Source organism: Oryza sativa, chromosome 5 (genome assembly GCF_034140825.1).
Source record: "Oryza sativa Japonica Group chromosome 5, ASM3414082v1".
Classification (NCBI taxonomy): Eukaryota; Viridiplantae; Streptophyta; class Magnoliopsida; order Poales; family Poaceae; genus Oryza; species Oryza sativa.
The window spans coordinates 4001433-4028819 of NC_089039.1; the positions used below are offsets into that span (position 1 = coordinate 4001433).

Sequence of the window (27387 nt, forward strand, 5' to 3'; positions counted from 1 at the left end):
GTCCACACTTTGGGGGTTGTAGGGCAATGTTACACGAGGTATGGCATGGAATACGTCTGTCGAACTTGTCATGTTACCACAATTCAACTGAGTGTTTCTCATGCATCCTGCCGTTCGATCATCATCAAGCTCCCAATCCTGAGGTGACTTCCAAGAGAAGCTTTCCATACAATCACAAAATGGGCGTGAAATACCGTTGCAGATTGTGAAAGGCCCACAGGTACCAAATGCGGTGCAGGGATCAACAGGCTGGGCATATACCTTTTGCAGAGATTGTGTGAGTTGCGACCAAATATTTATCTCTACCTGTCCAGACATGTCTAACAAGACATATATGGAATATGATTCATCCAACAATGTGTATGTATAGTACTCCTCTTCATTGTTATCAACATGTTTGATATCAATCGGACCTCTAGTATGTGGGTTTATGTTTTATCAGTTGCTTTAGTAGTGAAATAAGCATAAACTTATCTGTCGATTTTTCCGATGACCAAGACCAATAAACTACAAAGGGGTTACAACGCCTAAGCGAAACCCCTTTACTGCCAAGCTCAACATGGTATAAGCCAAGACCCGGATCAATCAGGTTCTTCTTTGAGATGATCTGGCGAGTAAAACCAGTGAGCTTATTCCACCCAAACTTGGCTCCAGGAAGCAAAACATCTGATGGGTTGTCAAAGCTCTGCCACAACACATTCGATGAGCTTCCTATCACAAGGTTTCCATCATTGGAAAGGACAACACTAGCAGTGTTGTTCATGGTGGTGGCTGATGATGTCCTATTGACAATGTCAGTAGACCAGAGTATGGATCCAGTGGCATTGTTCGAGATGACAAGATTACCATCTCTAGATAGTTTCAGCTGTGTTAGATTGAGCTGAAGTTCAGTGACTGGCTTATCCCTATTAGCAACCCATACGGTAGGAAAATCCAAGATGCTACTGAACCATATACATACCAACATACCAATTGGGGGAGGTGATGTTGCCGGACTTATTGACAGTTGCTTGGCTGGAAGAAGCCGAGCGTGAACTTGCCATTTCTTGACACCAGCTTGTCGCCAACGGTGAGCGCTTGGCCTACCCTGAGAACATCATTTGTAGCACAGATTGTAGTTGTGCTGTGTAGGAAGACGAGAATAAGGCCGAGAGATATGTTGATTAGTGGAGTCATAGAGAAGAGAGGAGGATGTGTTGGGTGAATGTAGAGAAGAAGTGAAGTAGTATAGATACGAGTAGTCTGCACATATATGTGCAGAACATAGCATATATAAAGAGCCGGTTGATGAGAACACAGGCTCTTAGATGCAACTTGTGTTGACAGCGAAGACGATGGCGAGCTAGCTGCTGGTCAAGTTCAGGTTGATGATTAGGACATGAGTACCAACCTGGCAACTTGAAGTAGGCAAGTAGCTAGGCAGGCACTGGTACAAAACCATGGGGCACAGTAGCTCGTAGTCTAGACTCAAATTTGATCAGGCAGGGCAAGTCAAGTAACCCTAGTTCAGGTTCCAGTGAAACTGCAATTATTCAATGGGCGTTTACATTTTGTCAAGCCAGTCATGGCTAGTAGTCAGTCAATCACCAGGGCTTCCACCGATTAGCTTGTGTTCTTACACGCATGAAACCTCCTCCTGCTAGCCCGTTGACTCAGACAGAATTAATCAATTTGTACATGGTGCATCCAGTCTTTGGTTCTAAAAACATGTTTTTTCTTTGTTACATACATGCCCGCTGGCTGAAATTTCTCCATTACATGTCAGTAGGGGTGAAAACGGGGCGGGTATTTCCCGCCCGCCCGCCCGACCGTATTATTTCGGGACAATTTCGGGTCAAAAATTCGGGTACCCGGAAGTTTTTACGGGTAGCGGGTTCGAATACGGGTATTTTCTATCGGATATGAGATCGGGTTCGGGAGGACGGTATCCAACGGATACGGGTTATCCGGCAAAAATACGGGTATTACCCGGTTAAATATCCGGATAACATGTCTAGCCCAATAAAGCACTAGTGGCCAAAAGGCCCACTAGTACAATGACCACCATCAACCAGTAAACCATGCCTAACAACCCAATAACCAAAAATACTAATTACTGTTCAGTAATCCCGCTGAGCAATGACGCCGAGACTACGAGCGCCACCTGCTGCGTCCGCTGAGCTGCGGCCACCGCCGCTACATGCCTTTGCTGCCAGAGCCGATCCTCATCTCTTCAGGAACAGGAAGTCAGCAGCTCATCACATGTCAGGCCGAGTTTAGTTCCAAACTTTTTCTTCAAACTTTTAATTTTTCTATTACATCAAAACTTTTCTACACATAAACTTTCAATTTTTCCATCACATCGTTCCAATTTCAACCAAACTTCCAATTTTTCCAGTTAAAAATCAATTGTTCATTGTCGTATTGCCCGTACATCTTAAGCCCTAATAATATAGTCGCATTATGGTTATATGGGGCTGGTTGAATATATAGCTATTGTCTATATAGTATAGATGATCGTTGCTTTGACTTGATATCCGAAAAGATATTCGTAACCGATAGTGGTCGTATCCGTCTTGGTACGTATTCGTCTCATATTTGTGCCCGATATTATCCGTGCTTGTATCCGTATTCGATACTATCCATATCCAACCCGATTCCGATTATAAAATGTGGGTTAGGATATGGGAAGAGTGAGATCTGACCGAACCCGACCCGATTTCACCCCTACATGTCAGTGTCGCTCTGGCAAATTTGGATTTATAGTAGGGACGATTAATGCACGTCTCATGGACGGTTCGCAATTTCGGTTCAAAATTTCCAAAATATCATACCCCACCGTTGCGAAACTATTTCATCCGATACTTTTTTATATTTTTGTTTGTGAATTTAGCAAAATTTAATTCATTCAGTTTTCTTTCTTTCGGTTCAAAAATATCTAAAATTCCTGAAATTTAATTTGGTACCCTCGATTTATGCATACCGGAATAGTAAACCTGTCCCATGGTGGTAGATATATGCATGGTTATTTGTTAGAGCGGTCCAGAGTATCCCACGTGAAACCACACGTATGTGTTGGTTTTGGGCCTTGCGTTTTTCTCACGTTTGTCTTCAGTTTTGCATTTGCATTTCTATCATAATCCTTTGTTTTTCCTATTCCTCCACTTTTCCATTGTATGATTCAGAACCATACCGTTAACAAATTTTACATACTCCTATATCAAAATTTAAAAATCTATACTTACATAGAAGTAATATCTATACTATGGATAAATAACTCATAAATTCAAGATGTGATAATTTTCTCTTTTTTATAAAAAAAGAAAAGGAGTTTGGCAGGCCCGTATGTCCGAAGTAATATCTATACTATGGATAAATAACTCATAAATTCAAGATGTGATAATTTTCTCTTTTTTTTTAAAAAAAAGAAAAGGAGTTTGGCAGGCCCGTATGTCCGGAGAGACCTTGATGTTTATCACCAATGCACAGGGCCGGCCGGACACCTGGATTGAGAAACAAGGGTTTTTCTACCGGTGGCAACCCGGCTTATGGGCGGGCTGGATTGCACCCAACCTCCCTCCTGTGAGGAAGTCGGAGAGGATGCAACATCCCTGCCAAACTCCTACCCCCCACAGCTGAGGTGACAAGCTCGCACAACCAGGCTCGGCAAGTGCCGAACTAGCGCATCTATTTTATATGGGTCTCAAGCAACGTAGTTTTTCCATGTGGTACTAAAAAAAAATTGATTCACTGCAGTCTGCGGAGTGCGGACACGCCGGTGCCTGGTGCACATGCTGACTCTCTGCTGGCCATCCGCCGCGCGCGGCCGGCCGGTGACCCTGCATGTTTGACGCGCTGTGTGCCTGTTCGTTGTTGTCTTGTTGCCGACTTCACCGATCGATCTCGTTCCATGTAATTTCATCTGCGAAGCCCGAACATTCAGTTGAGGATTTGGCATCGTCAGGAGCTAGCGGAAACAATAGAACCATGGCGCAGTACCGAACCACTATTCCGTCAAATAAACCGTACCAAATGCATACGCTCGAATAAAATGGCTCAGCAGGAAAGCCGTAGATGACATGGAGAAACCAACGACGGGGGGTATCGCGGTAATCAGTTCTGTTCATGTTTCTGCTTGATTGATACTGATATATGTTTAAAACATGTTCAGTAAAGAAGCTGCATAATTCTCTCTCTCAAACATCACCGTTTGTTGTAGCGGCAGGTGAGGCCTTATCAGAAAATATATAACAAAAAAAAAGAGAGTGTTGGCAGGTGGGGGCCGTTTGACCGGAACCTCGCAAAGCAGGACGGGAGAACCTGCAAGGATGCTGGTTGTTTGTCATCCAAGGTTATGTGCTATTCCCGTTGCAGCCTGCCTATGCAAGGCACCCAAGGACAGGGGGCTCCCGGTGGGGAGAGATATTGCTACCTCGATCCCCCAACAGCCGAAACCTGCCAAACTCCCGCCCCCCGCAGCTGGGGTTACAAAGCTCGCACCACCGAGCTCGGCGGGAGCAACACGAGCCCCTCGTCTTTTATGTGGGTCTCAGCCAACCTAATTTTCCCATATGGTACTAAAATCTTTGGTTTCCTGACTTTCCTCCACTGCACACGCGGTGATTTAATTTGCATGGTTAACGTACACTGTTCTTGATCACCGTTTGGTCTTGTCGATCTCGCGGACTTCGTCGATCGATCTCCAGCCATATGTTCCAAGCAATTTCAGCTGCGAAACCAGATAAACCAGAATCAAATTGAGCTGTTGTTGCCTCCCTGCGCAGTTGATACTCTACCGCGTCGTTACGCAAAGATCCAATCGTTCGTAGTAGCCAGCAGCAAGCTTTGCCGGTGGTGGCTAGGGTTTCGTGGGAATTATATTGCTCTTGGTACAACTAATTGGTAACCAGCAGAGAACACTCTCAGTTTTACTTGTTACATGAAGCATAAGTTAGGTTTTTGTCTGAACTAAAATTAAGTTCATGTGTGATTCTTGAAGTTTCTTTTCTGACGTAAAGATGCAGAAACCTTCTAAGCATTCTTAAACTAGAGAGAGAAGTTGATAAACAATAGTAACCAACAACTAACAGATAAGATATTGAAATCCTCTTGGGTTACGAACAATGGGAAGCATCAATAGAAAATAATGGTCGTTAAATATGTCCGACATCAGGTAGGAATAATGCAGTTCAAGATAACTAAACTCGTCAGCGCGTCATGGAAGAAGGCTACAAGGAAGAGAAAATCAATAGATGAGCACAAGTGCAGTAGTGCGCAACCATAAACTCAGCCCCATCGAGAGGGAAATCGATTTCTGATCAATCTGACAGTAAGAGCACTGAAAGAATGTCACATACGACCAACACAAAATATGATTGTTATTCTGTTATATAGTTGTACCCTCACATATGTGTTAAGAAAAGAGACTCACATTTTAACGTACACCGTGAAGATTCAGTTTCTTGTGTAATTTGCATATACTCGAGAGCAGTCATCCTTTATCTGGTAGCTGAACCAGCCTGAAACATTCAGAGTGGACTAGTGAAACTTCGATTTTTTAGGGATAGGAGCAGAAACTAGTAATTGTGCACGGACGAATGGCTCAGCAGGATTAACAATCTGTGGATCCCATCGAGACCATCGACAACGACGACTCTACTACGGGGGATGTCGGTTCTGTCCATGTTGAGGTTCAGGTTCTCCATTCTAACTTTTCTGCTTGATTGATAATCAAACATGTTGAAGAATGTTCAGTTCAGAATTATAACTGATTCTCTGAAACATTACACGGTTGGTTGTGTAGAACATCGGCTCCGTTAACGGCCACCACCCCTCCTTCTCCAACTGATCCCGATCACAAAATCATCACAGGAACATCGCATTAATTCACCCCAGAAATTGAATAAAAAGAGAAGTACACTAAGCCGCCGCCGCGCACCGGAGAGGCCGAGGCCACCATCGTCGTCGCTGTTCTCCGAAGGCCGAGTCCACCGCACGCTACGCTGCTCGATGGTGGAACTACAATTGTCAAGAGGGAGATCGAGCTCCAAGCCGGGCTCCAGATGGCTACTAGCCTGGAGAGTGAGCCTTCGGCCTTGGATATGAATTTGATCAAGATGTGTTCTGTCTTACAAACAACAGGAAATTTGCATATATGTGATTATTCCAAAGCAGTCATCCTCTCCACTGTAGTAATATTCCCTAAATCTAAATTGATCTGCATATTTACGAATGATGTCGAGACTGAGGAAAAAAGTATCCTTACTTCTGAAATTAAACATCATCGATCAAGGTGTTATGTTAGGCATACGTGTGGACAGACAAACTTACACTAGCATACATGTGGGGCATGCAACAATATTATTTACTCATGCACAAATAAACAAACAGACATGTAACGATACATTTACTCCAACACACATAAACGAATAGACATGACATGCAACGATATCATTTACACAAATAAACGAATAGATACAAATTAGATGATAATCAATTTGGTAAGACCTAAAAAACTTTATGGGATGATCAAACTTTTAACCTTGCTATAACTAATAAAAAAATGCATAGACATGCAGCGATATTATTTACTCCTACACGGATAAACGAATAGACATGAAACGACAAATTTATTCTTTCAAACATAAACAAAAAAAATGGCATGCAAGGATACCATTTACTAATGCAAAAATAAATGAATAGATAAGTTACATGATAATCAATTTGGGAAGATGAACAAATTCTAAGGGATGATCAAATTTTTAACTTTGCTATAGTTAGGGGTAAAAGTAGTCACGGAAATTACCGATCGACCAAGTGTCGTTTCCATATAAGGGGTATCGTTTCTGGCCGTTGCTACTTTTTGGCTATATATATTTTTTTCTAATTATGCTCTCCTTCGTATTAAGGTCGACACTGAGTAGTTTATTAAATGATAAATATGGTCAAATTTTTCCTTGCTATAGTTAATAAGAAAAGGTAATAAGAAAAAATCCTTACTAAAAATTAGGAGCATACCATCAATTTTAAAAACAGAAGAGGAGTTGGCAATATAAGGCCGTGTGTTCTCTCATGAATTGCGGGAAGTTACCTAGATGTTATAGTTCAGCAGCACAAGGAATATGGTTAAATTACCGGCTGATCGAGCGTTGTTTATTAAATGATAAATATGGTCAAATTTTACCTTGCTATAGTTAATAAAAAAATTCCTTAATAAAAAAATAGAACAATCAGTTTTAAAAAGAAAAGAGGATTGTTCCATGCTATAGTTAATAAAAAAAATTTCCTTACTACAAAAATTAGGACATTCGATTTTAAAAAGTAGGACAGTCAATTTTAAAAAGAAAAGATGATTTTTTTTCCTTGCTATAGTTAATAAAAAAATTCCTTACTAAAAATTAGGACAGTCAATTTTAAAAAGAAAAGTTGCTATAGTTAATAAAAAAATTCCTTACTAAAAAATTAGGACAGTCAATTTTGAAAAGAAAAGAGGATTTTCCTTGCTATAGTTAGTAAAAAAATTCCTTACTAAAAGAATTAGGCCAATCAATTTTAAAAAGAAAAGTTGCTTTAGTTAATTAAAAAATAATCAATTTTAAAAAGAAAAGAGGAGTTGGCAGTATTGCATATGCAAACATTATACCCACACCAAAGCATCTCCCAGATAAGCTAGCCGTATATTTAGTATAACATGAACATAATATAAAGTAGGCATTCATATACTCAGAAAGTATTTCAATACTATAAATGTATATAGAAGAGTATTCTAATAAAAGTACAAGACTTACAAAAGAGAAGAGAAAAACTACTAGAGCCATACCTGAACTCTTCCGAAGACTTCCGGACTCCTGATTTCTACTCTATTCCTATTAACCAGCTAGATACTACTAAACTAAACATGAGAGAAATGAGAGAGCTCTTGCTTAAGGTTTGTGTTGAAGTGAAGAGAGTGAACTCCTTTTATAGGCAGGTATGACGGTTGTAACCGCTGCGAAATATCTGAAGTACCCTGCAACTGCCATCAGGATAAGATCTGGAGCGTCCCTGCCAAACCCCACATCCAACGGTGGAGAGGGAGCTGGTTCGGCCGAACCAGGGGCCGGCCCAACCTGGCCCAAACTCGGCAGGTGGCCTCCTCCATTGCTTCACTTCGTAGACTTATGAATTTTGGCCCAATTCATCGTGTCAATTCTGAAATTTTGGCCCAATTCATTCATAAGTCTGATTCTCGACATCGTCCGATTGATTTATCGTCTGATTTGATGTCGATTCTCCTCCACTTTATGGTCATTCTCTATAAAAGGTTAGTATACCTTATACTAGTGGAATATTATTACTCTAACATTTATATGCATTGCAAGCATCACTAGTTCTCCTCTATTTTGGTAATATTGACGGTCGAAACTGCTCGATAATGACCGCCAACACTCGGCAGCGAGCCGGGCGCGGCGGCAGCAACGAGTGACCGAATTCGTTTTATTATTTTATTTTTGGTTTTTTTTATTCCGTGCAATCGGTATAACACAACCGCACGGGATAATCGATTATCCCGTGCGGTTGGACCGCTCGCACGCGAAAATGCCGATTTTCCCAGGCGATGGGCTTCAGGCGGGCTGGACAACCGCATGGAAAAATCAAAATGCCCGTTTGAAAAAATCTTGTTTGTAGTAGTGTGACATGCAACGATATCATTTACTAATGCACAAGTAAACGAATTGATACAAATTAGATGATAATGAATTTGGCAAGACTAAAAAACTTTAGGGGATGATCAAACTTTTAACCTTGCTATAGCTAATAAAAAATGCATGTTGGCATACAGACTCACTAGCATGCAGCTCCTACACAGGTAAACAAATAGACATGAAACGACACATTTACTCCTGCATATATAAAAAAATTATGGCATGCAACGATACCATTTACTAATGCAGAAATAAATGAATAGATAAGTTACATGATAATCAATTTGGGAAGACTAACAAATTTTAAGGGATGATCAAATTTTTAACCTTGCTATAGTTAGGGGTAAAAATGGTCATGGAAATTACCGTCGGCCAAGTATCATTTTCGTATAAGGGGTACCGTTTCTGATCGTTGCTGGTTTTTAGCTATATATATACATATATATATATATGTATGTATATATATGTATATATATATATTTAATTCAATAAACTGTTACATGGGCTGGTTGGTTAATGGATCCCCTTCATTGACCTGATCCATTACGGAAGGGAGTAGCTACTCCCGGTAGTAGCTTATAATTTTCCTATATGTATATATATACATATATATATATATATATATATATTCTAATTTGGTTTGCGTCGTATTAATGTTGACACCGAGTGGTTTATTAAATGATAAATATGGTCAAAATTTTCCTTGCTATAGTTAATAAAAAAAATTCCTTAATAAAAATTAGGACCATACCATCAATTTTAAAAACAAAAGAGGAGTTGGCAATATCGGGTCGTAGCTTCTCTCGTGAGCAGCGGGAAGTCGGCTAGATGTTAGAGTCCAGCGGCACAAGGAATATGGTCAAATTACCGGCCGATCGAACGTCGTGTATTAAATGATAAATATGGTCAAATTTTTCTTTGCTATAGTTAATAAAAAAATTCCTTACTAAAAAATATTAGGAGTCCAGCGGCACAAGGAATATGGTCAAATTACCGGCCGATCGAACGTCGTGTATTAAATGATAAATATGGTCAAATTTTTCTTTGCTATAGTTAATAAAAAAATTCCTTACTAAAAAAGATTAGGACCGTCAAGAAAAAGAAAAAGAGGAGTTGGCAGCATAGGGCAGTAGGGCTTCTCTCGTGAGAGGGAAGTCACCACGAGGGCCGTCCAGCCTAGAACGTAGGGACCTCAACAAGTGGCAACTCAATTGATGATGATGCTAGAATCCGTGCACGAGACCTGGGGGGAGAGATACCTCCTATACCCTCGATCACCCCAACAACGGCCAAACACTGCCAACTCCCACCCCCCACGGCTACGGTAACAAGCTCGCGCCACCGAGCTCAGCGAGAGCATCTCAATCGCATCCTCTTTTATACGGGTCTAAGGCTACGTAGATTTTCCATGTGGTACAAAACTTCTCCTGTGTGTAAACCTTGCGCGCCTTATATGGGATTAAACACAGGCCCGGCCTGCACCACCCCGGCGGCTGCAGCGCCGCCTGGAACGGAAAAAAAAAATTGGAGGAGACCGGCTGCAAACCGAAGCCTGTGCAGCCCCGGTGCAGATGGTGGATGCCAGGGGCGGATCCCATGTGATTCATGGGTATTCACCTGAATACCCATAGAATTTTAAAAAAAAATAACTATATATATAGGTATGTTATGCATATATACATGAGAAATTAGAAGGAAGTGCAGCATGTATAGCCCAAATGAAAAGAAGCCCATTTATTCGCAGCAGACCATACATTCCTCCCCATCTTGGCCCAACGAATAGGCCCACTGGCCCAAAAACGAACAAAACCCTAGTCCCTATCCCCCGATCAGCCAGTCCCCACCCCTTCTATCGTCCCAGCCCCAATCCGCCGCGCCTCCACTCATCCCCACCGACGGGCGACGGGGCATCGAGAGCTCGACGCTCGGCGGCGCCGGCCGCCGGCTCGGCGTGTCGCCAGAATCGCCACCAGCCTCATCTCCCTGGACCCTGGTCCCTGGGCCTGCTGCTGTGGAGGCGGCGCGGCCTGCGACGACGCCGCCGCCTCCTCGGGGACGGGCGACGCAGAGCAGCTGAGGTTCGCACGGACGGCGGCGGCGCTGTGGCGCACGGCGGCAGCCGGTTGCGGTGACGCACCCCCGCGTCGGCGCGTCCCCTTGGTCCCTAGACGGCTGGACAGTGGACTGGCACTGGTAAAATAAATCCTCTTGTCAAATTCCCCAATCAATTGGCCATTGCTTAATTGCTATTGCTTAGAAGTTAAATTAGTCAGAAATTTGAACTGTAGGTCTTGAAATTTGAAAAATGAAGAAGAAGAAGACAATAGATTTGAAGTCTTTGTGGGAAAGGTCAACCAAGTCTCAGAAAGTAGCTTCCACCTCTGATCCAAAACCATTAACCATTGAGAGTGAAGTTCAGATCCCAGAAAATGCCCCTTCTAGTCCTATTCAGCTACTACTTGAAGCACCCAATGCCCATGATAGTGATATGTCCCTGTCACGCCCAGAAATTCCCGAATAGAATTCCAAGCAGAATGTGCATTAAAATCCCCGTCCAGGACCAGCCGGGGTACACAAACGACAATGTTGACATTCAGATCCACGTCTTACAAACATCATAAAAGTCTTACAAAAATGCAGCGGAAAACAAAAGGTAACTGGAGCTAAGCCTTGACTAAACTGCAGCGGGAACACCACTCCACAGGCATCCTCGACGGCACGGACGAAGCCTACTCCTCAGAGAAACCTTCATCTGACACAAACTCGTCCTCTGGGGTTGGGAAAAGTAGAGCAAGACTGAGTACTACCCACTGTACTCAGCAAGTCATACCGGAATAGGAGTATGATGCAGGGAATTAACAAAGAAGAGCTAGAGTGGTTCGTTTGCATAAAGCGAGCATTTAAAAAACAGAAGTTAAAAGATTAACCAGTTGTAATAATTAATTAATATTAATCATCCGCTGTCCAACGCTAACCCACGTTGCGACAGGCCCAACCATCCACCTAAACTATCCAAGTTCAAAAGATTACACTAGGGTGAGACTAATCACGGTGAATCTGGTTGACCGCCCATAACCGCGGGCACGGCTATTCGAATAGTTTTACTCTGATCAGAGGTGTACAACTGTACCCACAAGACACAGCCCCACGACACGTTTCCGTGCGCCGACATGCCACCACGACATCCCGGAAAGAGGCTGTGATAGGACCCTTCGCATAACCCCCTCTAGCCAAGCACACCACACCTCAGGTTTCACCCCCGTCCCCAGCGGGCAACGGGCAGTCCCCTCTCGTGCCTAGGTGAATCCGGAAGCGACAGAGGCCGTCGCAGGGCCCGCCCCGCTCCATCACGCCCACCCTTGCCTGGATGCGTCGACTAGAGGAAAGCTACACTACAAGCCCAGCCGTTGCCCACGCTGGCTTGTGGTAAGTACGATAAATTCTTCCAGGGCATCCCGCGAACCGGTCCTTAACTGCCATGGGTGCGACCAGCAAAACCATGCACCCACAGCCCACCATGTGATTCATTTTAATTAACCAACACCAGAGCGGTGGTACTAATCCAACATTACCAAAAGAACTAACAGTCTAAACATTAATATGATTTTCCCCATTGTGAACTAGTTGAACTAAGCATGGCTAAGCAAACCCTAGTCCTAACTCTAATCAGGTTATAACCCAAGCTAACAAAGGAGCATGGTATCAAAATAGCATGGCTGTAACAATAGGTAACCATCCCATAGTAATATTGCAAAACAAATGCGGTATTTGAAGGAAAACATTAGGACATTTGCAATATAGGATCAATATGATCAAGTGACAAGCATGACTTGCCTTGCTCTGCTGCTGGAGGGACCTCGGCGACTATCTCAAAGTACACCGGAGCGTCGGAGAAATCGGAATCTAGCGACATACAAAGCAAACATTGCAAACAGGCTATAAGACTACTGAAACAGGGAACAAAACCATTTTTAATGGATTCTACACATTTTTCTTGATTTACTGAGACTTGAATGGGATTAAACGGAGCTCGGATGAATTAGTTATGAATTTTAGAAGATTCACTGTGTTTATTACTATAACAAAAATCCTTAAATAATTTATTGCGCAATATTAACCAGGGCTGACGTCAGCACGGGGGGAGTGCGGCGCCGACAAGCGGGGCCCACCGGTGTCGCGACCGGGAAAATTGCCTTTTCCCGAACGCTAGTGTATTAATCCCCGTCCCAGGAAAAGCCGGGGTACACCACAACAACATGATATAAAAGACACATCTTTATTATATCGATAATATTTACATTATTACAAAGGCACTTAAGGCCTGACAATCAAAAATAAACAGCAGCGGACTAGCGGGCCTACGGCTCCATCTTCACAGGCGCTCAACTGGGGTATAAGCCAGGACTCCACCTAAGACATCTTCTCCAAAGCTTCTCTTACTGAAGAGGGGAAAGATTGAGCAAGAATGAGTACAACCACAGTACTCAGCAAGCCACACCGGAGATGCATAATTAATGCAAGGGGGGTACAAGGAGATAACAATATAGGGGTTAAGTTTTGCAGTAAACGGCATTTAAAAGTCACTTAGTTGCCCAAAGCTATTTTATAAAGTCGATCCTAGAGCTATACAATATTATTAATCACGGCCGTGAACCCTCACGAACCTGCCTTAACCCAAGGCCTACGATGATTCAGACCGAACTGGCAACCCGACCCTGGGTCCCAGCTCGTCCCAAGCCAACCCAGGCCAACCATTCCACATTTTAGTTGTTGAGCAAATTTTAAGAATTATAACACTGACTTGGGTACATTGCTCGGCTTGCCCATAACCGAGGGCGCGGCTATTCGAATAGATTATACTCTGATCAGAGGTGTACATCTTTACCCACAAGACACATCTTCCTCACGTGTAACCACGCGCCACATACCACCACGGTATACGGACGGAAGACGTGACATAGTTTCCAACCCATCCTAGCCTTAGACAAGAGTACCGACCCAATCCCACCTACGGCCGGGATACCCGGGACAGGCAGGCAGAACTGAGCCCCTAGCAGCAGGGCACCAACCCTCTGCCATATGACATCTCGACTACCGGGCCGCAGCTCGTGTAGCCTTCATTTGCCCTGGAGAATGTCCATCGACACCCGACTTCATCCATCTCCAATCCGTGTACTTTTGTTTATGACTAGACTGAGCCACAAACTAAGCCTTACCCATTAGACATGTGGAAGTACGGTAGTGCTTTGCAACAGAGGCCCGAGCTTAATCCTTATAGTGGCCGGGGTGCTACTTCCCACAACTGGCATGCACCCAAACCCCACCGAAAACAGGTTTTAGGGGTTTTGAAAGAGGAAGAGAGGTGTTTGTCCAATTCCAACATAAGCCAACCATTCCATAGTGTCCAAATGATATGAGAATTCCCAAAGTCTAAAGTTATAAAACCACCTAATGTTACCTAATTAATCAGCGAAGCATCTACCTAAATTCATACTAGTGGAACCATAAATAGAGTACCCACTAGTTGGGGTTTTATTTTCCTAGGGTGAACAAGGTAATGATATCAATAACAATAATATTAAGGTCATAACAAAGGTAAATAGGCATGGCTAAATAAAACAGTGATCACGCGGGAATTTAAATAAAGCGATAATGCAATAATTTAAAGCAACATAATTTTATAAACTGGGATTCAATATGTTCAAGGATGATGTGACTTGCCTTGCTCGCTTTCCCAAACAACGGCTTCGACTTCCACGAAGAGCGGATCTTCCGAAGCTGCAGCGTCTACACGACCAACGGAAAAGAAAAGGCTTTTACTCTACTAAACTCCACATAACAGCAGAAACAAAGCACAAAAATGGGTTCTTGACTTCTTAAGGAAAAATTAGAGACTTGAACGGTCCAATTCCGAGTTCAAATGGCCAAGATATGGCCATTTGAAGTTTATATGCTCTTTAAATGGATATTTGCGAATTTCTTCATTTAATTTTCAATTAAAAATCCTATTTATTGCGTCAGCCGAGGGAGCGGGGCGCGCGGACCGGGTCCACGGGAAGTGGGGCCCACGCGTCAGCCCCTCGGTCCACGGTGGACCGGGAGCACGCGGCTGGCGGCGGCCGGCGCCATGGGTCCCGCGCGTCAGCCGCACCCGCGGGCGCGGGCGGCTGACGGCCGGGCCCACTTGGCAGCCGCGAGGGCGCGCCCGAGGGCGGCCTCGCCGGCGCGGCCGACGGGAGCGGCGCGCCCGCGCCCCGATGGTCACCGCCGGCGACCACCGGCGCGGCGGAGCGGCGCCCGAGAGAGAGGAGGGAAGGGGGAAGGCGAACGGCGGTCTTCGGCTCACCCCAGGACAACGATGACGACGAGAACGGCGGCCGGAGCGGAGGAAGACGGCGGCGCGGGTCGGGATGACGATGACGACGGTGCTCCGGCGGTCGGCGGGCGAAGCGGAGCGGCGGACGGGGTCGGCAACCACTCGGCGAAGCCGACGGAGGTGGCGCCGAGTCGGGAGGAGGACCGGAGCGACGACGGCGGCGGAACGGAGCTCGGCGGCGATGGCGGAGAGAGCGGAGCACGGCGCGAGCACGACTCCGACGGCGAGAGCGAGCGGCGAGCGGCGGAAACGGAAGAGCGGAGCTCGGGCAACGATTTTATAGCGTCGGAAGGGAGAGAAGGCGGCCGGGGAGGAAGGAAACCGGCCGCGGAGATTTCGGCCGCCATAGATGCGCCGGCGACGATTACGGGATTAAATCCGAGCGAATCCGAGGGAGAGAGAGAGGGGAAAGCGGGGGAAACGGGAGAGGGAATCACGGGGAGTGATTCCCCTCTCTTTAATGCGCGCGGGGACGGCGGGATGCGGCGCAATCCGCGGCGGCGGCGGCGCTAGGGCACGGGCGCGGCGGCGGGCGCGGCGGGAGGAAGGCGATGACAGGTGGGCCCCACCCGTCAGCGAGAGTGGCGGGCGGGCCCGCATGTCAGCGGCGCGCGCGCGCGCGGGGAGCCGATGGGCCGCGGGAGAGGAGAGAGAGAGGGAGAGGGAAGTGGGCCGAGCCGGCCCAAGAGGGAAGGGGGGAAAAAAGAACTTTTAGGGATTTTTCTTTTTATAAACCTTTTCAACTTTGTTTATTTCTTCTCAATTATTATTTGTGCTCTGAAAATTCCACTAAAATTTGAGGGCTCTTTTTAGACCAAGGAGAATTTAACAAAAATTCTCCGGGCCACATTTGAATTTTTCTTGTACGTATTTTAGGGTTTGCCAATTTCTTTTCGAATTTTAATTAATTCTATTATTCCTTTTAGAGAATGATTTTTATTTCGGGATGAATTTATCAGGACGTGACAAATCCACCCCCCTTACAAGAATCTCGTCCCCGAGATTCGAGGAGGCTAGCAAGAAGATAGGTTGGGCGGTCTTCTCTTCTTGTCTGACTTCTTCCGTTGCGTCTTTTATAACAAACTTGCCTAGCAAAACTTCTCCACTCTGGACTGCTTGGCTCGATCTCCTATTGCGGATGGAATCTTCTCTTCACCTGACTTGAACCAGGGTGCACCTTTTGGCTGACTCAGACTAGGTTGCGGTAGTTTAATGATGCTTCCGTTCCAGAACTTCTCATGATTCATATCTTCGGAGTCAACCTCATACAAGTCACCACTTCATGTCATGCGTCAACACTAGCTTGTCATTACTAGGATACCAGGTTTATCATCATAAGAATATCGTGCTTGTCGTTCACTTCTAACTTGCCATCAACTGCCTCATATTAGCTTTCCTGGTCTCCGGGTGATAGCTACTTCTGCTATTTGATGCAAGGGTCAATAACTTTGCCTTTGAATTATGCTTCCCAAGGGAACCAACTTATCCCACTTGATATACTTTGACGTCTTCCCAAATAGTTTTACTGCTGGACTTCTTATTGTCTGATCGTTATCCGGCCAAATTTGAAGCTTCGTTGTTAGATGTGATTTTACTCTGACCTCTGTAGACTATCTTCGATCATATCACTTGGTTCATAACCGGGAATAGCTCCCACGAACAAGCAACTCAGATTCACTTTCTTTATGTTCAGTTTACTTTCCGCTATTCTCTTCATGTTGTCATCATTTAGCATTCAACGTATTCCTGTGCACCTTCAGCCTTGATGTGTTCTTTCCCATGGGATCATCTCCCAAGACATGGCGTTGCCTGGTAACCGGGGCTTGCACTTTTCACTCCGTGTAGCATCTGATACCGAGTTGAAGATTTCACTCCTTGCCTTCATAGAAACACTTTTACCTAGGTCATCTTGCTTACTTAATGACAAGGTGACTGTTGTGGGGGGGCAATTACTATCAGGGGTCTTCTTTGAGCGATGCAGAGCATGTTTATGTTTATCAATCACCTTTCGGCCTACTTCTTTCATGCTAGAGAACATCTTTGCCAATCTCTTTTATCAATCATCTTTCGGCTTATCTCTAACAGGGAGTATTCTTTAATGTGGATTGCGGACGCTTCTGGGGATGATGAGGTCCTTTGGCTCGCTGCCTTTCGGTGAAACCTTGATGTGGTTTGTAAAAAAGCTGCACTGACTACCTTCAGGGAAATACATTGCTTGCTATCTGTATCTATGCCACTAAGGTTTAATTGCCGATGGTCATCTTTAGTGCTCCCTCGAGATGGGGAGCATCCATATTGTCCTTCTGCCCTATCACCTTTGACCCTTTTCTGATACCTGATAGACTAATTACCAACCATCGACTATTATGTTCTCAAATATTGATGTCTCCTGGATCTTCTTAACTGTTTGTAGGTATATCCGAACTTATCAATGTAGAGGCATGGCGGGTACCCTTATGGGTTTCATCCAACAATCCTTATCTTGATTTGTAAAAGCGTATCCAAACTCTTATCCCCAACTACTGTCTCATTAGCTTTTTAACCCAACACAGTTTAATTGGTTTTCTTTTCCATCAACAGGTCGGTTATTAACTCGAGGTTAGAATATAGTTCCTCTGACACGAGACCCTAGGTCTCCTTCGTCAGTAAACAATTATACACATGATCACATATCCGCATCTTTCAAAAGGATCCTCTTAGAACTTGTCTGTATTACACATTTCTCCCTTATTACACGAATACAAGGCACTGCCTTAAACAAAAAGGGACGGTGCTTAACATCGGTACATTGTATCCTCAACATGAATCATCCATAAGCATAGCAAGCTCACTGTTTATAGACATGAATATATTTCTGTATTACATGATTGCTGCAAACTTTCGATTACACCATGATAAGTAGCGAACTGGAAGCCACAAACATGGCTGCTCATTTTGATTCTGGAGAGATATAGCTGGCATTGTTCTAGTGACTGCATCCTTGATTGGTTCTGTGATGATGTGATAGGACTGCATAATGCTATCATTCACAGGAGAAGCTTCCTTCTGATTGCTGGTTGAAGCGGATGACGGTCTTCTGCTTGGTATCGCCCTCCGGAGGTCGATTGCCCTTTACTTGGCCTGGAGTAGGTCGGGGAGAGACACAACTTCTTCCATCGACGACAATTCTTTGCTGGGGCTGAAAGTGAGCATTGACACCTTGTGGTAATGCACTCGCTGGAGTTGGAGCTGTTGCAACGCGGGCCATAGGGCTGCTTTGGGATGCATGGATGACAATTCGCTGAGGAGCAAGCTTCTGATTGCAGGGAGCTGCGTGGACTGACGTGCTGGCAGCTATGTTTCTCGGTTTTGGGCACTTGTCGGCGAAATGACCCATTCCTTGACAATTGAAGCAACAGATATCTTCCCGGACTCGGCATTTTCTTTTCTCATTTTGATTCCTCTGTCCTGGCACTGGAGTTAGGCTGAAACTGTAATCTTGGCGAGGATTGGTGTTGCCTTGATGCTTCTCTCCGTTGGAACTGGCGGGTTGGTTAGTCATCTTCTTCGTCAGCTGAAAACTGAATTGACAATCTTTTGGTACATGATCAGTTCCTTCACAAAAGAAACAAGTGATCCTGCTCGTTGGACACCTGTCGGGTGGATGGTCTTCCTCGCAATGAACGCATATAGTGGCACACGAGCTGGCGACATGACCGATTTCTCCACAACGAGAGCATGCCTTATATTCCATTTCATCTTCATCATCTGAGGAGACTTGATCTGAATCTTCACTATCAGACACTCTACCTCCATTAGCTAAAAGATGCTCTGTCAACTGTGGTGCACCTCGGAAGGTATTTCTTCTCTGACGTCTGGTCATTCCTGGTGGAGGCCATTCTGTGCTAGTAATGATCATCTTACGGACTTCATCTTCGGTTCGCATTGGTGTTTTTCTTTTCTGCTGAGGACGCTCCCTTGCATAGTGCCCTTGCTCATCACACATGAAGCAAATGTTACTTGCTTCTTTTGGGTCAACATGTGGCACGTCACCATGGGTCCTTCGGGATGCTGGCGGCATGCTGACTTGTGGTGTGAGTGCTTGGACTGCCTCCAACTGCACTTGAGGTTGTATTTGACTCAGGTTCAGAATTGGCGTCTGATGTTGCTGTAGTATCTCTATAAGCAATCGGTTCTGGTTAATCAGGTGTTGGACCAGTGTCACACAACTGGTGTCTGGTGCTTCATTCACTCGGGAGCTTGAGGTACCAATGTCCTGACTTCTGACCTTATTGCCTTTCTCGTTGTCAGCCATCTGTTGCAAAGGTTTGGAGAGGGAGAGAGGGAAAACAAAGGGGAGAGACAGATTAGAAACTAAGGATAGGACCTTAACAGATCTAAGTCTTTTTGCTGTTATGATGTATGTTAGGCTTATTCTGCAAGTTGATTAAGCAAACAACCTAGCATGGTTACATCACAACCCACCGATGCAAACCACGCGCTACACACACAAGCAAAGGAGCACACGACTAACGAAACACTAGAGGGTGGCTTAGGTTCTGCGACGGGTTCTCAAGATCTTCGCTCCTGCTTCACAGCTGGCTTCACTACTTCCTTTGCTTCGCTAGCGGATCCTGCAGTCTTCCGGAGCTTCGGCAAACAACTGACGACATCTTCTTCTTCACTGACCTGACCATCTAGTACTAGTTGAAAATCCGAAGAAGGAAGAACGGAGTAAACCTTTTGCAAATAGCATTAGGGGAAGGAGAAAAAGGAACTTTCGCAAATAATTTTATTTATAAAATATGTCCTTAGGTTTTATCCATTTGGCTTATCCTACAGTCGAGATGGCTCTGATACCATCTTGTCGCGACCGGGAAAATTGCCTTTTCCCGAACGCTAGTGTATTAATCCCCGTCCCAGGAAAAGCCGGGGTACACCACAACAACATGATATAAAAGACACATCTTTATTATATCGATAATATTTACATTATTACAAAGGCACTTAAGGCCTGACAATCAAAAATAAACAGCAGCGGACTAGCGGGCCTACGGCTCCATCTTCACAGGCGCTCAACTGGGGTATAAGCCAGGACTCCACCTAAGACATCTTCTCCAAAGCTTCTCTTACTGAAGAGGGGAAAGATTGAGCAAGAATGAGTACAACCACAGTACTCAGCAAGCCACACCGGAGATGCATAATTAATGCAAGGGGGGTACAAGGAGATAACAATATAGGGGTTAAGTTTTGCAGTAAACGGCATTTAAAAGTCACTTAGTTGCCCAAAGCTATTTTATAAAGTCGATCCTAGAGCTATACAATATTATTAATCACGGCCGTGAACCCTCACGAACCTGCCTTAACCCAAGGCCTACGATGATTCAGACCGAACTGGCAACCCGACCCTGGGTCCCAGCTCGTCCCAAGCCAACCCAGGCCAACCATTCCACATTTTAGTTGTTGAGCAAATTTTAAGAATTATAACACTGACTTGGGTACATTGCTCGGCTTGCCCATAACCGAGGGCGCGGCTATTCGAATAGATTATACTCTGATCAGAGGTGTACATCTTTACCCACAAGACACATCTTCCTCACGTGTAACCACGCGCCACATACCACCACGGTATACGGACGGAAGACGTGACATAGTTTCCAACCCATCCTAGCCTTAGACAAGAGTACCGACCCAATCCCACCTACGGCCGGGATACCCGGGACAGGCAGGCAGAACTGAGCCCCTAGCAGCAGGGCACCAACCCTCTGCCATATGACATCTCGACTACCGGGCCGCAGCTCGTGTAGCCTTCATTTGCCCTGGAGAATGTCCATCGACACCCGACTTCATCCATCTCCAATCCGTGTACTTTTGTTTATGACTAGACTGAGCCACAAACTAAGCCTTACCCATTAGACATGTGGAAGTACGGTAGTGCTTTGCAACAGAGGCCCGAGCTTAATCCTTATAGTGGCCGGGGTGCTACTTCCCACAACTGGCATGCACCCAAACCCCACCGAAAACAGGTTTTAGGGGTTTTGAAAGAGGAAGAGAGGTGTTTGTCCAATTCCAACATAAGCCAACCATTCCATAGTGTCCAAATGATATGAGAATTCCCAAAGTCTAAAGTTATAAAACCACCTAATGTTACCTAATTAATCAGCGAAGCATCTACCTAAATTCATACTAGTGGAACCATAAATAGAGTACCCACTAGTTGGGGTTTTATTTTCCTAGGGTGAACAAGGTAATGATATCAATAACAATAATATTAAGGTCATAACAAAGGTAAATAGGCATGGCTAAATAAAACAGTGATCACGCGGGAATTTAAATAAAGCGATAATGCAATAATTTAAAGCAACATAATTTTATAAACTGGGATTCAATATGTTCAAGGATGATGTGACTTGCCTTGCTCGCTTTCCCAAACAACGGCTTCGACTTCCACGAAGAGCGGATCTTCCGAAGCTGCAGCGTCTACACGACCAACGGAAAAGAAAAGGCTTTTACTCTACTAAACTCCACATAACAGCAGAAACAAAGCACAAAAATGGGTTCTTGACTTCTTAAGGAAAAATTAGAGACTTGAACGGTCCAATTCCGAGTTCAAATGGCCAAGATATGGCCATTTGAAGTTTATATGCTCTTTAAATGGATATTTGCGAATTTCTTCATTTAATTTTCAATTAAAAATCCTATTTATTGCGTCAGCCGAGGGAGCAGGGCGCGCGGACCGGGTCCACGGGAAGTGGGGCCCACGCGTCAGCCCCTCGGTCCACGGTGGACCGGGAGCACGCGGCTGGCGGCGGCCGGCGCCATGGGTCCCGCGCGTCAGCCGCACCCGCGGGCGCGGGCGGCTGACGGCCGGGCCCACTTGGCAGCCGCGCGGGCGCGCCCGAGGGCGGCCTCGCCGGCGCGGCCGACGGGAGCGGCGCGCCCGCGCCCCGATGGTCACCGCCGGCGACCACCGGCGCGGCGGAGCGGCGCCCGAGAGAGAGGAGGGAAGGGGGAAGGCGAACGGCGGTCTTCGGCTCACCCCAGGACAACGATGACGACGAGAACGGCGGCCGGAGCGGAGGAAGACGGCGGCGCGGGTCGGGATGACGATGACGACGGTGCTCCGGCGGTCGGCGGGCGAAGCGGAGCGGCGGACGGGGTCGGCAACCACTCGGCGAAGCCGACGGAGGTGGCGCCGAGTCGGGAGGAGGACCGGAGCGACGACGGCGGCGGAACGGAGCTCGGCGGCGATGGCGGAGAGAGCGGAGCACGGCGCGAGCACGACTCCGACGGCGAGAGCGAGCGGCGAGCGGCGGAAACGGAAGAGCGGAGCTCGGGCAACGATTTTATAGCGTCGGAAGGGAGAGAAGGCGGCCGGGGAGGAAGGAAACCGGCCGCGGAGATTTCGGCCGCCATAGATGCGCCGGCGACGATTACGGGATTAAATCCGAGCGAATCCGAGGGAGAGAGAGAGGGGAAAGCGGGGGAAACGGGAGAGGGAATCACGGGGAGTGATTCCCCTCTCTTTAATGCGCGCGGGGACGGCGGGATGCGGCGCAATCCGCGGCGGCGGCGGCGCTAGGGCACGGGCGCGGCGGCGGGAGCGGCGGGAGGAAGGCGATGACAGGTGGGCCCCACCCGTCAGCGAGAGTGGCGGGCGGGCCCGCCTGTCAGCGGCGCGCGCGCGCGCGGGGAGCCGATGGGCCGCGGGAGAGGAGAGAGAGAGGGAGAGGGAAGTGGGCCGAGCCGGCCCAAGAGGGAAGGGGGGGGAAAAAAGAACTTTTAGGGATTTTTCTTTTTATAAACCTTTTCAACTTTGTTTATTTCTTCTCAATTATTATTTGTGCTCTGAAAATTCCACTAAAATTTGAGGGCTCTTTTTAGACCAAGGAGAATTTAACAAAAATTCTCCGGGCCACATTTGAATTTTTCTTGTACGTATTTTAGGGTTTGCCAATTTCTTTTCGAATTTTAATTAATTCTATTATTCCTTTTAGAGAATGATTTTTATTTCGGGATGAATTTATCAGGACGTGACAACCGGTCAGCGACTCGGGAGAGGGAGGAAGGGGCGGCGGCTCGCGGGCCCACTGGTCAGTGGCTCGGGAGGCGAAGGAAGGGGCGGCGGCACCCGGCTCGGCCCGGCTCAAGGCCGGCCGACCGGCCGCGGCGACGGCGACGGCGCGCGCGCGAACGCGTTGCCGGCGACGGCAACCGGCGGCGGGGCGACGGTGCAAAAGGCGATGCGGAGGCGGCTGCGCTAACGGCGGCTAGGAAGGGGAGGGAACGGCGGCGATAAAGGCGGCCGCCGGCGCGGCTCGGCATCAAAGCCGACCGGCCGGCTGGGTCTAACGGCGACGGCACGCGGCCGACGACGGCGGCTACCGGCGGCGCGGGAGGCGGCGGCGGCAGTCGAAGGCGACGGCGCGCGACTTGAAGCGGCGGCGTGGCACTAGGAGGAGAGGAAGGGGAAAAGAAGGGAGGGGTGCCTCACCGAGGGTGGCCGGCGCGGAGGAAAACGATGGCGAACGGCGACGGCAACCACGAGAGGACGACGTCGGCGGGCGGACGAGCTTCGGGGTGCCCTAAGGAAGGTGAAGAGAGGGATTAGAGAGAGGGAGATGGACAACGGCGACCGGAACCCGTGGCCGAAGGCGGCGGTAGAGATGGCGCTCACCCGTGCGCGTGGAGATGAATGCTCCGGCGACGAACCTCGACGGAGGAGGGGTGGACGAGGTGGACCTCGGCCGCGCGAAGCTGACGGCGGCGAGCCTAGCGGCGGCTAGCGGCGACCGGAGTAGCGGAAGCGGCGGCGGCGGGTGGTTGCACGGCGCGGGAGCGATGGGGAGCTCGGGAGAGGTCGGCGCAATGGGGAAAAAGTGAGAGGGAGCGGCGGTGAAGCTTAAATAAGGGAAGAGAGGGCCGGACGTGGCCGGGAGAGGCGGGAATCGCCGGCCGACGCGGGGGAGTGGGGAGGAGAGAGAGGCGGGATTCGGTTTTCGAATCCCGGCCATCTCGGGCGCGGGCGCGAGCGGGAGAGAGAGGGGAATGGGCGCGGGAGACGCGGCGCACGCGCGGGCGTGGTCGACGTGGCCCGAGGAAGGCGGAGACGTGGGCGCGGCGACGGTTGCGGGCGCGGCGGCGCGCCGGGATCGGCGGGAGGAGGGAGACGGGCCCGACAGGTGGGCCCCACCTGTCGGCGACCCCGAGAGAGGAGACAGCGGGGCGGCCTGGCTGCCGGGCTGGGCCTCGGCCTGCGGCCGGCCCAACAGAGAGGGGGGGGAAGGAAAAGAGAAATGGGCCGACGGCCCATTTGACAAAAAGGAGGAAAAAGAGAGGAAAAAGAAAAAGAAAAAGGAAAAAGGATTTTCCCTGGAATAAAATATTGCTTGCTCAATTTTAATTGGTTAAAATTGTTTCTAGAGCTCTGAAAATTCCACTAAAAATCCTGTTAATGAATTTCGACATGTAGAACTCAAGAAAACTTCCACATGTCAAGTCCGATTATTATTTGCATTACTTTCTTAGGGTTTTCTCCTGATTTCACCTGCATTTTCTTGGGGTCATTTGTAAATTACAATTTTGGCTTGGGAGGAAAACTTCGGGGTGTGACAAACCTACCCCCCTTAAACGGAATCTCGGCCCCGAGATTCGGAGGAGCTGGTGAAGAGGTGCGGATGGGCGGCTTTCAACTCATCTTCCCTTTCCCAGGTTGCTTCCTCTTCCGAATGATGACTCCACTGAACACGGCAAAACCGGGTAACCTTGTTTCTGGTTCTCCTTTCGCTGGTATCAAATATGCGAACCAGCTTCTCCACATATGTTAGGTCCTCCTGGATATCAATGTGTTCCGAATCAGCCTGTTCTTCAGGTACCCTTAAACACTTCTTTAATTGGGACACATGGAACACGTCATGGATGCCGATCATATTGGATGGAAGTTCTAGCTGATAAGCAACTTCTCCCCTTCGTTCCAAGATTTTGTATGGTCCCACGAAGCGTGGTGCCAACTTGCCTTTCGTCTGAAAACGGTGTACTCCCCGGAGCGGAGTGACACGAAGATACACGTAATCTCCTGTCTCAAAACTGAGCTCCCTTCGACGGTTATCCGCGTAACTCTTCTGTCGAGACTGAGCAATCCTCAACCTTTCCCTGATGATTCTGACTTTCTCTTCTGCTTCCGCTAATACTTCTGTTCCGAACAGTTGACGTTCGCCTGTCTGATCCCAGAAGAGAGGTGTGCGGCACTTCCGGCCGTATAAAGCTTCAAACGGTGCCATCTGTAGACTGGCCTGGTAGCTGTTGTTGTACGAGAATTCCGCATATGGCAAGCTTTTGTCCCAAGCTCCACCAAAATCAAGAGCGCAAGCTCTCAGCATATCCTCCAAGATTTGATTGACTCGCTCGGTCTGACCATCAGTTTGCGGGTGATAGGCCGTGCTGAAGTTTAAACGGGTCCCCAATTCTTCCTGCAGTTTCTGCCAAAACTTTGAGGTGAACTGACTACCTCGGTCGGATACTATCTTCTTGGGTACTCCATGTAGGCACATGATTCTCGAAAGGTAAAGCTCCGCCAACCTTTTGCCCGTATATGTGGTATGCACTGGTATGAAGTGAGCAACCTTAGTGAGTCGATCCACGACTACCCAGATTGAATCGTGACCCGATGATGTCCGGGGCAGTCCTGTTATAAAGTCCATTCCAATCTCCTCCCATTTCCATTCCGGGATTTGAAGAGGTTGGAGTAAACCTGCTGGTCTTTGGTGCTCTGCCTTCACTCGTTGGCAAACATCGCAGAGTGCGACGAATTCAGCTATTTCTCTCCTCATGCTGACCCACCAAAACTTTTCTTTGAGGTCTTGATACATTTTAGTGCTGCCTGGATGAATGGAGTACTGGGTCTGATGAGCCTCGGTGAGTATCAGATCCTTCAATTCCTTGTCGTCAGGTACACACAATCTTTCTCCCATCCAGATTGTGCCATGCTCATCTTCGTGGAAATCCCGAGCCTTTCCGACTCTCATGTTCTTTTTCAGTTCTGCTATTTCCGGATCATTTACTTGAGCGGCTCTAACTTGATCCACGAGCGTAGGCCGTGCCTCCAGAGCGGCTACGAACCCGTGTTCAGCAATTTCACACATGCCCTCGATGCATAGGGCAGTGCAGTAACTTTTCCGGCTTAAAGCGTCTGCCACCACATTGGCTTTACCCGGGTGGTAGTGAATACTCATGTCATAGTCTTTGATTAGTTCCAACCATCTTCGTTGTCGAAGGTTTAGATCCGGTTGGGTGAAGATGTATTTCAGACTCTTATGGTCCGTATATACCTCGCAGCGGTTGCCAATCAGATAGTGCCTCCAGATCTTCAAAGCATGAACCACTGCTGCCAATTCCAGGTCATGAGTTGGATTATTTCCTTCGTGTGGACGCAACTGCCGCGAGGCATACGCAACCACTCTGCCTTCCTGCATTAGGACACATCCAAGTCCGTGACGGGATGCATCACAATAGACTTGGAAGTCTTTCGTCGGGTCGGGCAGAATCAAAACTGGTGCGGATACTAACTTCTTCTTGAGCTCCTCGAAACTCTTATCGCACTCAGCTGTCCATTTAAACTTCTCATCTTTCTTAAGCAACTGAGTCATGGGTCGGGCGATTCTGGAGAAATTTTCGATGAATCGGCGGTAATAACCTGCCAGTCCTAGAAAACTTCGAATCTGCGACACGGTCTTAGGTGGGGTCCATTTGGTAACTGACTCCACGTTCGATGGGTCAACTGCCACACCCTGAGCTGTAATGACATGGCCCAGAAATTTGACTTCCGTCAACCAGAAGTCACACTTGCTGAACTTGGCGTATAGCTGGTGCTCCTTCAACTTTTCGAGTACCAGACGGAGATGTTGTTCATGTTCTTCTTCGGACTCTGAATAGATAAGAATATCGTCGATGAACACCACAACAAACTTGTCCAGAAACTCCATGAACACTTTGTTCATCAGATTCATGAAGAATGCGGGTGCGTTGGTAAGTCCGAAAGACATAACCGTGCACTCATATAGTCCGTACCGAGTGGTGAAGGCCGTCTTCGGAATATCCTCTTCCCGGATTCTCAACTGGTGGTAGCCTGATCGCAGGTCTATCTTAGAAAACACTTTAGCTCCTTTCAGTTGATCAAATAAATCGTCGATTCGCGGTAAAGGATATTTATTCTTGATTGTGACCTCGTTAAGTGCGCGATAATCGACGCACATCCTCTTCGTCTTATCCTTTTTCTCCACAAAAATGACCGGAGCGCCCCAAGGTGAAGTGCTTGGTCGTATGTACCCTTTCTGCAGCTGCTCATCAACTTGCTTCTTGACCTCTGCTAAT

At 47.2% G+C, this 27387-nt stretch overlaps 1 pseudogene; it reads right to left on the reverse strand.

Annotated features, from left to right (window-relative positions):
• Nucleotides 1-268: 268 nt before the first annotated feature.
• Nucleotides 269-27387, reverse strand: part of LOC136356530 (uncharacterized) — a 55467-nt pseudogene continuing 28348 nt past the window's right edge.